The sequence below is a fragment of the Staurois parvus genome, unplaced genomic scaffold (assembly GCF_062004578.1).
Source record: "Staurois parvus isolate SC_StPar_1 unplaced genomic scaffold, SC_StPar_1.0 ptg000059l, whole genome shotgun sequence".
NCBI classification, from domain to species: domain Eukaryota; kingdom Metazoa; phylum Chordata; class Amphibia; order Anura; family Ranidae; genus Staurois; species Staurois parvus.
Window position 1 is genome coordinate 4,152,166 of NW_028317855.1, and position 15,343 is coordinate 4,167,508.

Genomic DNA, 15,343 nt, shown 5'->3' on the forward strand with positions numbered 1-15,343 from the left:
AAGAAAGTGCTATTTGTGGGGAAAAAAGTACATAAAATTAATTTGGGTGCAGTGTTGCATGACCGGATGATTGTCAGTTAAAATAACGCAGCACCGTATCGCAAAAAATGGTCTGGTCAGAAAGGGGGGTAAATACTCTGGAGGGCAAGCGGTTGAACTGTGAAACGCGTCGGGACTGTAGACACTTCACTGCACAATATCTGTCCAACCTCCAATGAAGCAAGCTTACAACTACCTTATAACATTAGTAATTGATTGTTTATTGAGACATTTATTTGTTATTAAGAGATAAAGTATGGTTCTAGTAGCAGAGAATAGCAATTGAGGGATGGCTTGGTTTTTTATCACTTCCATCAGCTCATCGTTCACCGTTATTACCTTTGTACTACTTGCCTCTCTATTAGATTGTAAGCTCTTATGAACAGGGCCCTCCTAACCCTCTTGTATTGTAACTGTACTGTCTGCCTTTATAAAGTACTGTTAGGGCTGTGTACTGTTGTAATGCCTATGAAATGTGTTGGCCTTGGACCCTTTGTTTCTTGGGTAATTTTTACAATAAAGCATTGTTGCCCAAATGCCAGGGGCATGAGAGGTGACTGATGTGTCATTTCTCTAGGCCAAAGGAACAGTCACAAGATATTCTGCTGAAAACAAGATAAAAACTTGTTTATGGAATGGAATGTGTTTATGACATCTAGTATGTCACATTAGAAGATAAAAACCTGTTGAAAGACGTCTACTTGCTTGAGAAGTTAGAAATCTTTAAGTTTGGGGTAGATGAGTAGAAGTTTGGGGTAGATGAGTAGAAGTAACAGGGTAGATAAGAAGCAAAAGTGTGACTTTTTCAGATAACGAATGTGGTGGTTGAATGTGACTCTGTTATCCTCGCGGAACCCTTCTTCTAGCTCCTCCTATGGTGGGTGTGGCGCTCACTATTGGAAAGCTTCCAGAAAATTAGTTGAAAAGGCGGAGGTCCAAGCGAGATTAATTCATGGAACCCATTCCATGCATGAGGGGACGCTCTGATGCTGGGATTTTTGCCAAGGTTATATGGGCTCATCAATTGGTCGTGCTTACAGCTTCCCTGTGACCCCCTGGGCAGTATGGTTCTGATGGGATTTGTTCCTTCAAGCTTCTAACATAGCTTTGGTAATATATTAATTCTAGTCTGTGATGCTGTCAAATAATGTCTATTTCATGCTGTAATGCTCACATTATTATTGGTGTGTGTTTATTATGCAGATTGTGATGACTATAAGATATATCCTCCTTTGTGTCTTGTGATAATAAAAGTGGAGGTTTTGACAGTTCAAGAATATTGCAGTTGGATTCTGTTATTTCTTGGAGTGCCGGGTGAATGCTATGATGTGCCAAGCCAGGTGTTCATTTGGTGGAGGGTCTTTCACATGCGTAGAATATGTAATGGTTCAAATGCTGATTAAAAGGTACCCGCAAGACTACATGTTGTGTGCGTGTATATGACCTGCTTTTAGTTATTGCACCCAGCATTTACATCACAACGGTAAATACTAATAATAAAGCAATGTGACCCGGCCGAGAACCATTAAATACTGAATGAATGTCATTTTATTAACAATAGGCTACTGGTGTCCGAGCAGCAATTGTGAGTCTGGCATTCCAGCGCTCAGGTATACACCTCCCTCTCAGGTATACACATCCCTCTCAGGTATACACCTCCCTCTCAGGCATACACCTCCCTCTCAGGCATACACCTCCCTCTCAGTTATACATCCCTCTCAGTTATACATCCCTCTCAGGTATACACCTCCCTCTCAGGTATACACGTCCCTCTCAGGTATACACCTCCCTCTCAGTTATACATCCCTCTCAGTTATACATCCCTCTCAGGTATACACCTCCCTCTCAGGTATACACCTCCCTCTCAGGTATACACCTCCCTCTCAGGCATACACCTCCCTCTCAGTTATACATCCCTCTCAGTTATACATCCCTCTCAGGTATACACCTCCCTCTCAGGTATACACCTCCCTCTCAGGTATACACCTCCCTCTCAGTTATACATCCCTCTCAGTTATACATCCCTCTCAGGTATACACCTCCCTCTCAGTTATACATCCTTCTCAGGTATACACCTCCCTCTCAGGTATACACCTCCCTCTCAGGTATACACCTCCCTCTCAGGTATACATCCCTCTCAGTTATACATCCCTCTCAGGCATACACCTCCCTTTCAGGCATACATCCCTCTCAGGCATACATCTCACTCTCAGGTAAACATCCTCTCAGTTATACACCTCCCTCTCAAGCATACACCTCCCTCTCAGTTATACACCTCCCTCTCAGGCATACACTTCCCTCTCAGGTATACACCTCCCTCTCAGGTATACAACCCTCCCCCCCTAAGTCACACACTGTCTGCCACGCCCCCCATCCCCACACGCAAACTGGACGAAGAATGAAGATAAGGCAAGTCCTACAGGATTCCTTTCCACCAATGGCCACTCCAGGCCATGATACTACGGGCCCGCCCACTGCACGTGGTTCCATTGATACAACAGCTCGGCGTCCTCCCCTTCTAATGTGTTTACAATCAGCCGGTCCGGGCCGGCTCATCTACTTCCCAGCGGTGGGGGGAGACAGATGATTGGGAGCGTTCTTTTACACTTCTTCCTAACACAGAACTTCTTTGTAATGAGTTCGAGTGTGATAATTATAGAGGGTCTGACCGAGCACAGTTGGGTCTATGAAGTGATGTGGAAGACTTAGATGACCCCCCCTGTGCACATAGAATGGGATGTCCTGACGGTGAGGGGTGTGTTGTTGTCCCATCAGCAGAGAAGTTGGGATGAGCAGAGCTGTCCAGAGCGGAGGTATCTATGTACTCCGGAGAAACCCACGACTTGGGGGAACGACCTACCTGGACTAGTACGGTAAGTGCTCTGCTTACTGCATCATTCATTGGAGACTGACCATACACTATACAATCTCCTTTACACCATGCAATCTGATCGCACGATCTTCTTTACACCATGCAATCTGATCGTACAATCTTCTTTCCACCATGCAATCTGATTATAAAATCTCCTTCAGATCTGCCAACTACTCAGTAGTGCAACAGCTAAAGTAGTTCTTGCATTACTTTTTCTGCATTTTATTGCGATTTGTCATACATAGAATACAATGGAAATTGCAAGAAATTGATGAAAATCTTCACAAGTCACAAAGTCTTCAGAAATTGCATCTGAAATTGCACACAAATCTCGTGATTTTAAATAGCTGTGGTGTGAGCGGTGACTTAAGCGATCGATAGGGAAGTTATTGACTGAATCCAACATAAATCAGAAAAAAAAGGAATCATGTTTAGAATGTTTGGATAGTTTAGGCTCTTGTATTACAAAGTTTTGAAAAATCTAAAGGTGAATATACTGTGTACTATACAATCTGATTGTACAATCACATGTAGATTTAACAAAACTATATAAGATGGGGACACACCTATCTATCCAATCACTCTGTATCCAATCAGGTAGACTATTGCATTACATAGTTGATGGTAGATCTTACGGAGATTGTACCGTGTATGGTGTACTTTAAGGGAATTGTACAGTGTATGGACAGCTTTATGATGGCTTTTAGTCTGATTTATGTGTGAAAACCACAAACTTCCCTTTTGATTGATTTAAGTCACCGATCACACCGCTGTGATTTATGTACAATTTCAGATGCGATTTCTGAATACTTTATTGCAACTTGTGAAGATTTTCAACGATTTCTTGCAATTTGCAGTGCGATTTCCATTATATTCATTATATGTATGTGTAATCGCAATAAACTGCTGAAAAAGTAATGCAAGAACTGCTTTAGAAATCACGCTGCAGCAAATCGCATGTGTTAAGACACTGACATTCACATTCATTAGATGAAATTTCAGGTGCGATTTCAATTCACACCACTGTGATCCGGCAATAACAATCCCGGTCACATCAAACCCAACTTTGAAATTGTGCAACTTACACTGAAGTCGTGCGATTTCAAAGCCGGGTGACATGCTGATTTCAGGTGTGATTTGCAAGACATCTGACACACAGATATCTATGCAAATTGCACCAAAAGTAGTGCATGTGCTACTTTAGTAATTGGCGCAGCTCCGACCAAGTCAGAACCACACCGATATGACCACTTGTGGACCATAGGGTGCGACTTGGCGACCTTGGCAGGCGATTTGTAAATCGCCTGCCAATTCTCATCCAGTGTGATCGGGGACTTAGACCCAATTTACATTGGATTCAGACCAACCGAAACAATCATGTGGAACACAAAATTATTGATGATGTTGCACGATGGTGACAACACTAAGATACTGTATTCACAAATGCCATCGCTTTTCAGATGATCAGATTATGAGATTGCACGGTTCAAACAACTCAACAATTTCTCAAACCGTTCAATAACTTATGATCATGAATTACAATCCTGTCATAAGGCTAGGTTCACACCTATGCAGTTTTCGTTTGAGCCATTTCTGCATTGCGTCTTTGTAGTTGCGTTTTTGATGCATTTTGCGTTGTTTTTTTTTTTCGTGTTACTAGGTATATTTAAAACGCACTACATTCTTTTCTGCAGCATTTCCTTTGAAGTCTATAGAACCAATACACAGCTTTTTGCGTTAAAAAAAAGTCCCTGACAAAAAGCGCACCGGGTGAAAGCATGGAGATGTGAACGTGTCCTATGGAAAATCATGTTTAATGGACTGTACTGCATTTCTGCAAAATGCTTAGGTGTGAAGCTAGGGTGAATCTTGATTAAAAATCCACCTCCTGTCTGTGGCATATCAGCCAAATGAGTTGTAGAATGTATATCAGTTTATTCCTATCAGGAGAGAGCGATCAGAATCATTTATTGAAATGTGTATGGCCACCATTAGACTGGAAAAGCTGCTAGCCAATCAGATTCCAGCTTCCATTTTCAAAGTTTAACAAAACAAGCATGAAGTGCGAAGCTGATTGGTCACTGTGTTCGGCAGCTTCAGATTTAGTGACTTCCCGGAGTGAGTAATCTCAATGCTACAAATGTTTCTTCTTGTACTGTCAGGTGTGACTTTGTTCACATTTGTATTTGTGTGGTTGATACATTTATGCAACATCTTTTTTAATTTTTTTTTTTTTTTTTTGGGGGGGGGTTCTTTTTGGGAGTGGTGGTAGTTATTAATATGTTTGTAATGCGTTTGCATTTTTTTGGGGGGGGGGGGGAAAGTGTTGATGTTGCTAGGAGGTGTCTGTTGTCATGCAGGAAAATGCACCAAAAATGCATGTACATGCATTTTTCATGCAATTCTCTTGAAGTTTTTAGACTGCGTGTATATAAATAATAAAAAAACTTGGCGCACTTTTCCAAAAAACCCATATTGTAGGAAGCTGCATAGATGTGAACAGGACCCACAGGAAATAAGGTCAAATGGATTGTAGTGCGTTTCTGAGGATCTGCAAGCGAACTAACAAACCCATGGATGTGAACCCAACTGACATCTGAACTGTGAACATTTGCTCCATTGCTCTATAAATATATCCATTGCTCCAGCACTGAGTACGGCTCACTGTACCAGACTGATTGGATCCTGCCTGTGGACTGTGTTTGCTTCTTCCCTTGTTGGATTGTGCACACGGGCCCCATTCACAAATGAATGTTTTGTCATACGACGACACTCACCATCAAGACTCCTCTTGTTTTCGTGTTTACACCTGAGGCTAAAGCCTTAGTGCACACGATCAGAAATCGTACGGAAAATACCGCTTTCGAAGGGATCGTACTATCAGCACAGAAATGTTTCTCGTATGATAACAGATCGTACGATTTCCATTTAATCAGTACAGTTTTCATTCAAAAATACAATACATTATTCCATTTCTGAATTTTTAGTCGTACGTGAATTTTCGTAGCTTTACTAACCTCTTCATTTTCGATAGAAGACTAGCATACAAAAAAAATAAAAACGGACAATCATTCATCTGATACTCTTATTGTGTGTACGGGACTGAAAGCCTGGTGCTCCCTATGAGCATATCAGACAAATGATCATGCGTTTTTTTTGTTTTTGGCATGCTAGTCCCACATTGGAAATTAATAGGTTACTAGAGTATCGAAAATTGTCATACGGCAGAATACACCTTCGGAAGTGACGTTATGTATTCTTTTGTTTCTGCGCATGCTCAGTCTTGGTTACGGATGAATACTGTACTGATTTAGGGCCGGTTCACACTATAGAAATGCAGTCCAGATGTGTTCCGGATGAGTTTTCGCATGCGTGTTTTTGGCATGTTCCGGTGCGTTTCAGTTCATTTTTTCCCCTCCTTTTTCTTCACTTTAAATAGGGACATTATTATACAGGATTTATATAGCACCAACAGTTTGCGCAGCGCTTTACAAAATGAAGGTAGACATTACAGTTACAATACAATTTGGTAGAAGAGGAAACAGAGGGCCCTGCTCATTAGAGCTAGGACATGTGCATTTTTTGTGCGTTGCATTATTATTATTATCATACAGGATTTATACAGCGCCAACAGTTTGCTCAGCACTTTACAATATAACGGGAGACAATACAGCAATGATACAGTTCAATACAAGAGGGTTAGGAGGGCCCTGCTCCTTGGAGCTTACAATCTAAGAGACTGATTTTACCGTGTTCCAATACAGTTCTGTGCAGGAAAAATGCAGCCTGTTCTTTTTTTTTTTTTTTTTTTTTTTTTTGCATCCGGAACTATGACTTTGCCCATATAACATACTTTCTGTGCGTTTTTGGATGCAGAAAAAAAGCACACTGAAACGTATGTAGTGTTAACTGGCCCTAAATGTGAATCCTTCGTTCTGGTATTGTGAGAGAGACATTTTTATGCTTGTCCCTTTAGATAATTCCGCCTTAACCGTCGTGATTGGCTCTGGAAAGCTGTATCCTAACAATCAGATTTTTGGACGATTGCTCCAAAAGCGGTATTTTTTACCCGATATTGTCATCATGTGTACTAGGCATAAGGCAATATCCCCAACAGATGAAGGTGTCCTGCGCGGCTCCAAAACATCACCACCTTCTGCTGTGATGTGAGCAATCAATAAAGCATTGGACCCTTTGATGGAGTTCCCTGGTGTGCTGGTGACATAATTCTTGCCCTGTTCATATCTGAGCGCTCCATCACTGGTACCCCAATAAAACAATAGACAGAATGGAGTGTTTTTGGCTCCATACACTCTGAGCCCCCAATCACACTTCTGCGTACTTTCAGCTTGTTCCCTACGCTCGGCTACACATAATGTGCAGAGTCTTATTCTTTCCAATGGACACTGTTCAAACATGTGTGATCTGATGTCTTATATTCCCAAAAAACTACATGAGCTTTTATTTTGTGAGTATTTTCAGGTGTTTTTACCCCGTTTGGCTTCTAATGGGTGCATCGGTAAACTCCTCTTCTCTAGAACTGATCTCCTCCCTTTGCCCAGCCCAGGAAACAAATGTCTGTCTGAAGCCTGATACACGTGCTTGTAAAACACCCAGAATTAAAGATTCAAAATAGCTGGGAATATCTGCTTAGGTGTGAATGCAGGCTAATGGGCATGTGCGTTTTTCAGGTGCTCCCATGGCAAAGGTCTGTGGAACCAAAAATGCACTATTCTGGCCAGGATGAGCTCCTGTAAGGCACATCACTCCTAAAAATGCAAAAATCTCCTGAGTACCCCCAGGTGTGAAGTAATCGCTGAGGACATGCTGGGCTCATTCCATTTGTAGACTGGGCTAAGTGGATAATGCAGTACTTTTTTTTAGAATTCTTTCAAATGTGTTTCAATAATGACAAATGCTGATGAAGCAAACCTAAACTTGACATGGTGTGCTGAAATATATACAATCCAATTGTTTCCATATGACAGAAGTTAGGAACCGAGTTGTATACTGTATGTTCAGTACTACTACTGTAACTACTATTTTTAAAAATCTGATCGCTTTTCTGAAGAAGGCTGTAATGGAATCACAGATTATCTAGACCGAATCTCGCAGATCCTGCAAAAGTCCTCATGCACACTGGATGTTTTAATAACAATGGTAACGTTAGCTGTGTAGTCACCTTAACAATGTGAGGTTTTTCAGGTTTTTTTTTTCTTTTTTTCAGCGTTTTTGCATTAGCGCGTAGCGGCGTTTTTCCATGTTTGCGTTTTTTGGAGGTAAAAAAAAATGTCCAAAAACGCCGGCGTTTTATCACATTTTTCAGCATTAGAGCATTTACAGCTAAAAAACTCTAGGAACCTACTAGTCCTGGGTTTTTTTTTTCCAGCCAAAAAAATGTTAATTATAGTCTGTGTGCATGGACACATAGGATAACATGCTGGGAGGTTTACTAGCCGTAGAAAAAAATGTCAGAAGCCAAAAGTAGCAGCTGTAAAGACGTCAAGTGTGCATGAGGACTAAGAAGCACCTTGTGGTCTGTGAAGTTCTTCTGTCTACACAAGTCTACCTGTAAACCTCTGTGAAGTGTATAGTGCCCATTCACATGAGAAACTGCATGTCTACTGCGCATTTTTCATGTGCATTTGCATGCAGTTGATGCACATTTTCCAATCTGCATTTGTCCTGTGAGGTCTCATCCTTCTTTTTTCTTTCTTTGGGTTTTATGTGCACTGTGATGTGCTATGGTGTGTTTGTGCATATTTACATGCATTTGCAAGCTTGTGGTGTAAAAAAAAAAAATGCAGCTTGCTGAATTTTTTTTTTCCCCCTACTGCACTGTAATGGTGTGAACTATGCCCGTAGGATAACCTAAATTTTGGACTGTCTATTAATAATAATAATAATAATAATAATATTATTATTATACAGGATTTATACAGTGACAACAGTTTCCAAACCGCTTTACAAAATGAAGGTAGACATTACAATAAAATGTGGTAGAAGAGGAAACGGAGGGCCCTGCTCGTTAGAGCTTACAATCTAGGAGGAATGCAGTCAAAAATGCATCCATCTGCATCTGGTGTAAATAGGCCCTGAGACACATAAAATTCTTCTTCCATTTCACTGAGGGCTGGTCCACACCAGATGCAGTCCAGTGCGCTTTTATTCTGCATCAAAAACACATGGCCAGTGTTTAACATGGATTCCAAAGGCCCTAGTTCACACCAGTGCGATGTATTCCAGTGCAGTCAACAAAAGTAGAACATGCTGCATTATTCTCTGTATGTAGAACATCTAGAAGGTGGCAAAACACATCAAAAACATGTCCTTAATTGAGTTGAACAGAACAGAGGGGCAAAAAAACCTGCACTGGAGCACATTCAAAATGCATCAAAAACGCAGAAAATTTGCATAAAAGTGTTTAGGCTTCAGCATACAGAATCTGTGTAATCCTTCTCCTGGGATTCCCAGTTGCTGCACAAAGTGTTGTGTGCATTCGGAACATACATCTGCACACATGTTTAACCTCTTCCCCGCCACCCTATAGCAGAAATACTGCTACAGGGCAGCAGGGGTGTGCAAAATCACGTCTGTATATACATGTGATTTTTGCATTTCAGGGAAGGGGGCGTGCAACATACCCACACTGCCATTGGCGGCCTCACCTGTCGATAACCAGGTGCCGGTCAGTGATTCCCCACCGGCATACGGCGATCGCCATGTATCACTGAAGGGGGAGAGACCTGTATATAAACAATACAGATCTCTCCCCTGTCAGCTCCTGCACACTGCTTTGTATGGCTCTGCATAGCAGACCCATACAAAGCAGTACGCTTACAGTGTAAAGCGCACGCACTGCACACAGCAAAACAGCAAACAGTTAACCCTTTGATTGCCCCTGATGTTAACCCCTTCCTGCCCAGTGCCATTAGTACAGTGTCAGAGCTTTTTATTAGGACTGATCACTGTATTGGTGTCACTGGGGATGTCAGTGACAGTCCCCCCCATCCCAGTGTCAGAATGCCTGCCACAGTCCCGCTATAAGTCACTGATCGCCATCATTACTAGTATTAGAAAAAAAAAATCCCAGTATATATACCGCCATTTGTAGACGCTAGAACGTTCACGTAAACCAATTCATTTACACGTATTGGATTTTTTTTTTTTAGCAAAGACATGTAGCAGAGTACATTTTGTCCTAAATTTTATTACGAAATGTGGTTAAAAAAATTTTTTTTTACACAGCATGTTTAATAGCAAAAAGTTATTTGTTGTTTTTTCTTTTCTCAAAATTGGTGGTCGTTTATTTTTTAATAGCGCAAAAAATAAAACCCCATAGGCGATCAAATACCACCGAAAGAAAGCTCTATTTGTGGGAAAAAAAGCACTTAAATTTAATTTTGGTGAAGCGTTGCATGACCGTGCAATTGTCAGTTAAAGTAACACCGCGCTGTATCGCGAAAGATGGCCTGGCCAGGAAGGGGGGTAAATCCTCTGGAGGGCAAGTGGTTAACTCAACTCCCCAACTCATAACCACTTACAGCCGCATCTTCAAACTCATCTTGATGAGCGGCTGTACATGTCACTTGCAGGTCACAGGGAAGTGATTATGCAGGCTCTGCACGCTGTACAGCCGTGTGCGTGAAGCCTTACATGCATTTATACGTGTACACAAATTGCAGACCTCGGACACAGATTCTTCTATTTGATTTTCCCTAATTGTACTGAAAATGTACTGATTGTTACACACTGTCTACATGGAGCTATAGATACCAATAGAACTGCGTTCAGGTGAAAAAAATCACTGTAATGATAAAAACCCCTGAGTTTTTGGCAGCCATGTGCACAAATCCTCATGAGTACTGAGGGGTAGGTGCATTGGGTCATACTGAATACGTACATTGGGGTATTGCATGTTAACAGGTGGGTTTTATTATACCTTACCACAAACACCATGTAGAACTGTATACATTTAGAGAGTATGGAAAAAGGTACACTCGGGGCTGTGACCTGTTTTATGCATTATTTTTGGTGATTTACAGCATTTGAAAGTTTTATTTGTATACTGTACATACTTTGCGTATGTGAAAATGCACAGTTCACAAAGGTGTTGATGTACTAATGCAACTTAACGATTAGGCCCCCTTCAGATATTGCGCTGCAGGATGAGCATTCCCATTTGCAATTTTGAAAGCGCAATTTACATGTGTCACGCAAAGTGTAGCTTGGCAACCAAAAGAAGCTCCTGCTATATTTTTGGGCGACAAGCTTAGCGCAATATGTTTTTTCAAAATACTGGTTGTTTTATTGTTTGTATTTACATCATTAAAAAGTGCGGCAAAGGCCACATCCAGCCCCAAATGCGGTCATGCAGAACTGTCAACAGAAAAACATTCACCTAAAATCACAGTTAATCCCCCCCCCTAAAAAAAGTAGCAGAATTTAGTGAGATATATATATATATATATATATATATATATATATATATATTTTTTTTTTTTTTTTTTTTTATTTATTTTTTTAAAGTGAGTTTTGCTGCATGATTGTGTTAAGCAACAGTTGCAGCACAATCGCAACACATTTGGGGTCCATTCAGAATATTGACACCCAAATGCGCATCTTGCACTTTTGACGCGATTTGAAATTGCGGTGATTCTGCCCATGTTTTTAAATCAAAGAACATTCGTATAAAAATTCATGACAGTGTCCCAGTGGAATGAGAATGTTGTTTTGTTTTACAGATGTCAGTTTAGTGCAAAGTATTGTATGTTACCATTTTAACATGTTATACTTTTTTAGGGCAGAAAAGAGGCTCTATTCACGAAAATAACCCGAATAAGGGTAGTTATTTAGAATGAGATTTGAATATGAGTCACATGGTAAAATTAAAGATATTTATTCTCATGTTAAAGCTTTGTGTACTGAGCCTAAGGTTTTATATTTTTAGCAAAATGAAAACTATCTTTTTTTAAAAGATTTATGTAGGGGATAAAATTAGAAAAAATGTTTTCAGTGATTTGTTTAATGTAGGTAACATAACCACAGATCTTTATCTCTACCAAATTGATAAACAATTGAGCTTCATGATCCCCAAAATGTGCAATTCAAAAAAACGAACACAGCAGGTGAAAAATCCTTAAATTTGAAAAAATGGCAGTTATGCTCAGACAGGAGCCAATGACATTTGAAAATCCTGGTAACACCATTTAGCAAAATAATGCACCTCCCCAATGAAATGAATGGAAAACATACCAAAAATGCACCCGCTGTTGTGTGTGTTTTTTTTTTGGTTTTTTTTTGAGTCGCTTGTCCGGTGAAAAACACACACTGGAAACATGGCAAAAACTCACATGTGGTGTTACCGTGTTTAGCAGTGTAAAAATAGCCTAACAGACAATAGACACCGCTGCAAGAAACCCAACTATTAAGATCAAGAAAACGTGAGCTACTACGAGACTTCTTAAATCATGATGTAGCCATTTATTGCTGTAAGGCTAAACGCATAAAGCTGACAGAACAAGCCTGGCCGGTTTACTGCTGAGCTTTGACTATCTAAATATATATACAGATATATAGATATATACATATGCATTTTTGTCTTCTGTTTTTCTGCACCCTGCTATGTACCGCCTACTATAGGGATAAGCACACCCAGTTATTTAAATGCAGCAAGCAAGACGCACGGTTCTGTGTGTGAAAAAACACGCAGCAAAATGCATGGTAAAAAAAAAATGCTCATTCGAAATGAACATATTGCTTATACAAACATAGAAAAGTGACTGCCAAAAAAAGACAAGAGTGGTCCGAGTCTGGCGGTTTTTTTGTTTGATTTTTTTAGGGTTTTTTTGTGGGGGGGGGGGAATGAAGAGCGTGTCTGTTTTTTTTTTGTTTTTTTTTGTTAACCTTTTTGTCGGAGTATAGATATATGCTTGTCCCAAGCGTGTTTGAAGCTATTTACTTTTGACTGGCTCACTACCTCTCCTAGAAGATTATTCCAAGCATCAACTGCTCTTTCAGTAAAATAGTACTTTCTGAGATTCATTTTGAACTTTGAATTTTGAACTCAGTGCAACAAAAACACACACGCCTGTTGCACTTCCAGTAGTGTTAATTGGAACTAAATAATAGGAGGGGAAAGTTAAAGTGAATATGTCTTAAAAAGTATGGGGTCTGCCACTTGTAGCCTCCTTCTGAAAATACTAATTGCCTGGCTGTATGTGGCTGCAATATTTGAGTCACAAATTCAGAACAAGCTTAAGAAAAAGAGAAAAGCCTCCCCATTCATTACTTCTGGGTCAGTGACTACTCAGCATGATGGTCAGACCCTTAACATTCCCAAAAGATGAGGTCAGCAGGCATGAGTGAAACTGTCTTGTTTCAGTTTGTTTTGGCTTTAGACAATTGGTTTAAAAATAACCCCAAGAAAATGTGTAGGAGATAGTACATTGTAATGCTTTTGTTTGTTGTTTCCTAACATTTAACAGAAGAATGCCCCACTAATACAAAAAAGGTGTACTGGCCTATTCAATTTTTCAAATTGCTATTCAGACTTTTGTTAAAAAAAAAAAAAAAAAAAAATTAAGAGTTTTACGCTTTATACACTTCACACACCTTTTTACACCTGTTTCTGTTTTCTGGTGTGTTACAGTAAATGTGTATTTCCTCAACTCATGTAATTCCATTGGCATGTTCTGACAGCATTCATTTTGAATGACACCCCAGTGCAATGAGGCAGTGCAGCTCAGAGGCGCATGCGTTGCAGCACACCACAATGCACGGCAATGCAGAACAATGTTGCACTATTGTGGTGTGCTTTGTTGAAAAAAAAAAAATGCAATGTTCCTTTTTTTTTTTTTTTTTTTTTTTGGTCCATTTTGGCCTGCTGGCTGCCCATTCATTTGTACAGGTTGCCCAAAAGAAGAGCTAAACTCAGAAAGATGTGCCCAAAATAAAGGCAGGCAGAGGGCAAGGAAGTAGTCACCAGGCAAAATGTAAGATTTGTAAGATGGGGTACACTTAACATTTAAAATTTTTCCCTACAACATAGCAAATGTTCAATTTTTCAAGTTAATTCTATTTCTGTTTTTTTTGTTAAAAAAACCCCCCAAAAAATTCAAAAACCACAATCCCCCCCCCCCTTTTTTTTTTTTTTTCTTTCTTTTTTTTTTTCTTTTTAGGAGTGAATGTGTGAACATGATCACTAACCAATTAAAAATGCATTTGGTGTAAAATAGCACTAATATTGGGTACATGATTTGGTTACTGTTTCTGTATATTTTTCAAGGTAAAGTGGAAACCTAAAAGATAAATCTGCTTATTTTAACCCCCATCCACTGTCACATTTGGCACTTTTTTGGGGGAGAGGGAATGGGTACCTGGTCCGAACTGAGCCTGAAGTTCGCCCCCCCCCACTGTCTTCTAGGACACTTCACAGATCCCAGAAGACTAGGGTGCCAATCACAAGCTGCAGCGTGACTTGCGCATGCGCAGTAGGAAGCTTCGTGGCTTCACTTGCGGTTTCCCTTACTTGCAATGCTTGCACTGGGAAGCTAGTGAAGAACTAGCTAAGGTGAGGACGGCGCTGGACCCCTGGACAGGTAAGTGCCCTTCTATTAAAAGTCAGCAACTACAGTTTTTGTAGCTGCTGACTTTTTTAATTTTTCTTGGGGAGCCTGGAATTCCTCTTTAAGATTTTGATTCTGTGTTGTTTGACATTGTCTAAAATTTTCAGTCAACAACAAAATACACTTTATTGCCAGTGACAGTGGAGAGGAACTGTAATTCAGAAGCGTGGAATGTTGTAGCTATACATGCATTTCACAAAAAGCTTCTGAACAGAAAATATACACTGTCTGTTTGAATTGGTGAGGAAGAGTGGGTGGAGCCTGCTCATACGTTTTGGGCAATAAATTCCCACCTAAAGCTGGCCATAGATGGATCGGAATTCAGACAGTTTAGCAGGGGTCGGCTGAATGGAAATAATTGGGAGGGATACTTTTGAGCCAGACTCTTGGGGGCTTCACCCCTCCAGTGCTTTTCTATGTTTTATTATTATTATACAGGATTTATATAGCGCCAACGGTTTGCTCAGCGCTTTAGATTATAGTGGGAGACAATACAGTAACAATACAGTTCAATACAAGAGGGATTAGAGGGCCCTGCTCCTTGGAGCTTACAATCTTGTTTTAGACAAAATGGGGCCTGGAGTACACTAAAGGGAAAGTGTTGGTAAAATAAGTCCCATTATTGGTGTAAGTGTCAAAAATAACTCCACATTGTCAGTGTCAGATGAATAAAATAAACTCCACATAGTTGTCGGCTGTGTGTTAAAATAAACTCCGTATTTTTGATGTCACTGGGATAAAATAAACGTCACATCATGGTGTCACTGGGATAAAATAAACATTATATCATTAGGATAAAAAGAAG

The 15,343-nt window shown here is 40.2% G+C and overlaps 1 protein-coding gene across 1 annotated transcript in view; it reads left to right on the forward strand.

Moving 5' to 3' along the window:
* The first annotated feature begins 2,667 nt into the window (after positions 1-2,667).
* The window catches only part of FRMD1 (FERM domain containing 1), a 112,922-nt gene continuing 100,246 nt past the window's right edge, over positions 2,668-15,343 (forward strand). Inside the window, exon 1 of the mRNA XM_089668557.1 lies at positions 2,668-2,912. The gene's annotated coding sequence lies outside the window, so the exon portion shown is untranslated. The remainder of the gene's footprint in view (positions 2,913-15,343) is intronic.